Here is a 3496-nt window from a genome sequence, read left to right as displayed (position 1 = left end):
TTCCAGTTATTCAAAATTTCTAAAAATCCCTAACTTCTATTCAATAAGCAGCATAGCTGATGGAATAGCATGCGAAGCCAACAACATAACTTAGTTTCATCCAACTTAAGTTTTACTCTTCTAAGAGCAACAGCTAACAATTTATGTACTGCCCTTCTGCATCTTATTTATAAATACTTTCTCTAGAGCAGGTGTCCTCAAACTACGGCCTATGGGCCACATGCAGCCCACCTAGCACATTTATCCGGCCCGCCGAGTATTTTTAGCACCGCTGCCTGTCCTGCTTACCAGCCTACTCGTCTCGGGGCCTGCAGTCTGGCCCTCCAACGGTCTGAGGACAGTGAACAGGCTCCCTGTTTAAAAAGTTTGAGGACCCCTGCTAGAGGTTTCACTGGTCACCAGTGCCATACTATCACAAAAAATAAACAAGATTTATATATAGTCAAGCCCTGTAAAATAGATCCCTGCTAAATTTCAACTTTGTGTCTCAAAATTGTGAAGTGTTCTGTAACTACTGCATAAGGAAATGCCACTTTTATAGGACAAAATGAATACAAAGTTAATTCTTAAGAAAAACAAATCTAAGTTACCTTATTTGCGAATATTTTTACAAGTAAACTATATATGGTGCTTTCAGACTTTTTAAAAAAAAGTTATATGCAAAAGCATTCAAACATTAACTTTTCTCTAGTGCCATCAAAGTTCAATGAATGTTGTCAAATGCTTTCTCCATATAAATTTGATTCATTCAAATTAAGTATTACTTGACTGACTCACAGAGGGAGTGGTCTGACTTTTGCTATTGAGTCAGAAAATACCCGATTCAGCAGTTCCAAACTATTTTTCATTTATAAAGGTGTTCTAAAATAGTGGCCTTTTCCAAGCTATTGTTACCTTAGTAGAAAAGTCTTCATGGTAATACTTTAAATCTGTAGTTTAATTTATTATTAACTAAGTGCTTTCACATGTTATTTTCTCACCTGATCTTCATAATCTCCTGATTCAAGCATCTTACATAGTTCAATAGATAAACTTTCAAAGAAGTGACAACTTCCAGTTAACTCTTATCCCCAATACTCTCTAGCCTCTTCCCAAAAAAGAAAAACACAGCATAAAAGGCTGCTGCATTTCTTTAATCAGACTTCCCTCTCCCAGACATATTCCAGGTGCCTCATAAAAACTCTAGTCTCAAAGCACACACCCTGAGGCCCCGAGAGAGTTTCAAGGCAGAATATCCTCCCACGTAAAAGCCTAGTTTAGGCCCCAATGAACCTCAAGTCAGCATCTTCTAAATGATGCCCTCGTCTCCAGCTATTCTGTCTTCCTCTTTAACCTCAACAGCACTCATCTGTACACGCTGTTAGGTCACCTTCTGGATGAGAAACCTCAAAATGAGATAATCTATTAAGAGAGTAATATAGTGTAGTGGAAAAATCAAGGACTTTAGAGTCAGATAGACCTGTATTTTTAATCCATCTCCAACTCTTATTACATGTATGGCCTGGGACAAGTTACTTAACCTTTTGCATCGATCTCTTCATCTCATCACTGTTAAGTCCATGGGAGTTCATGACTGCTGCTTGGCAGATATAAGCAACTTAAAATTGCCAAATGAATGCAAATGAGGATACCTGCCACCTTTACTGTAGCTGTGAGAATTAAATGAGTATTAAAAAGTACCCAGGTATAGGCACTTAATACTAATTAATCCCTTCCCTGCTTAACAGTAAAAACACTATTTCTGAAAGCAGAGCATACTAGTAATTGGAAAAAAAAAAAAGACAATCTAAGAAAATATAATTTCTGACTTCAAATTACACATAAATGATTCTGTCTGTAATTCTTTATGTCTACTATCATATGGACATATCATAAAGAGTTCTTATGTCCTACTCTTTCCTTATCACATTGAAAGATTCCCAACTTCTAAGAGACAGTATTATCTTGAAAGATTACATTAAGGTGCAAAATCCACACCAAGGTACACTCTTCATCAGGAATCCCCACATCTACACAAGAATGGGTAAAGTTCATGACAATAATGAGTCCTTTCAATATGAAACTTAAAAACATTACACTGAGAATACAGCAAACAACCTTTCACTATCTTCACCAATGCAATAGTATGCAATAGTCTGCTGGCAAGTGTTTCTGAAGCCCTGATAGTGTCATTCTGTATTCTTAATTTCCTTTTGCACACTTAACAAGGCATAACTTCACTCACTTCCTGTCTGAAACTACTCTGTAATACAGAACATGGCAGCAAATAAGTACCATATTCCAAGCCAGTAACAACTGTAGTTTGATGACTACAGACAGACAAGCATCTGCTGAATGGCTATAGTGATGGTAAAACTACTGGTCACTTTATATGACATTTCTCGACAAGTTCCAGGACATAATAAACTATCCTACGGTTCTTCATCATCAATACATTAAGTTCTTATTAGTTCTTAGGAGCTTTTCTCCAGAAAGGTAAAAAAATCACAACAACCTAAAAGACATTACTTCAGTTTACCTAAAAGTAAAATGTCTTTCACCTGAAAAACTAGCAGTACTTTACCAAAAAGTTTATGCATCTGAATACTCTCAGGCAAAAGCATAGGATCCTGAGCAACAGACATGCTTGTTTTAGTTAGCTCTCAGAGCCCCCAGACTAAGGTGGGATGGCAACCATATCCTTAAAGAAACTGGAAATTTACATTGATGTCACGACATGGGGGGGTGACGGAGTGTGGAAAAAGAACAAAACCTCACAATAGACTTGGGGGGGATATCCCAGAGCCAGATTATAGTGCCACTTGGAGACCCAATACCTTTTCATCATACTTGAACCCAAGGATCTAGGGACAAGATGTTCCTGGAAAGAACTCCCTAACCCAAGACACCAGGGTTCACTACTGCCACAAACAAAGACCAAGGGGAAGGGCTTCCAGGATGCCTGCACACACTGGACAAACGTGGGCACATCCTTCCACACTCCGTCACACCTTCTCTCCGACAACATTCACATCCCCCCACTCACCCACTGTCCCCCATACACTCTCCACCCCCACCTGCTCACACTCACGTCCTCCCCACTCATTCCCACACACTCCTCTCAGTCATACACCCTCGCACACATTCCCACACCGACACTGCCCACTTTCTCCCGCACATTCACACGCACTCTCTCTCCCCCTAACAAACTTCCCCCCCAAAGATAGTCGCGCACACACACGCACATGTCCCCCCCACGCGCGCACACACTCAACATTCTTCCACACACTCACGCCCCCCCGCCCGACTCACCCACCCTCGCTCCCCCGCCCCCGGCCCGGCCCTCCTTCCGGGGACGTGTCTCGGGCCTGCACTAATGGCTGCGGCGCCTCCCGCCCTCCCCTTCCCCGAGGCCCCGGGCGCCGGCGCGGGGGCCGCCCGGGAGGGGCGCACTCACGCTGGCGAGCTGGGGACTGGGCATTGAAGTCCGGCGGCGGCGGGAGCGAGGAAGGTGCCT

General features: G+C 42.4%; 1 protein-coding gene across 1 annotated transcript in view; it reads right to left on the bottom strand.

Moving 5' to 3' along the window:
- Positions 1 to 3496, bottom strand: part of PTP4A2 (protein tyrosine phosphatase type IVA, member 2) — a 31310-nt gene extending 27814 nt beyond the window's left edge. The window contains exon 1 of the mRNA XM_003800741.2: positions 3437 to 3496. The gene's annotated coding sequence lies outside the window, so the exon portion shown is untranslated. The remainder of the gene's footprint in view (positions 1 to 3436) is intronic.

This window comes from Otolemur garnettii, unplaced genomic scaffold, assembly GCF_000181295.1.
Source record: "Otolemur garnettii isolate 467f Iridium unplaced genomic scaffold, OtoGar3 scaffold00184, whole genome shotgun sequence".
Classification (NCBI taxonomy): domain Eukaryota; kingdom Metazoa; phylum Chordata; class Mammalia; order Primates; family Galagidae; genus Otolemur; species Otolemur garnettii.
Note: the sequence above shows the minus strand (reverse complement) of the source record. Positions and strands in the feature narration are given on the sequence as shown.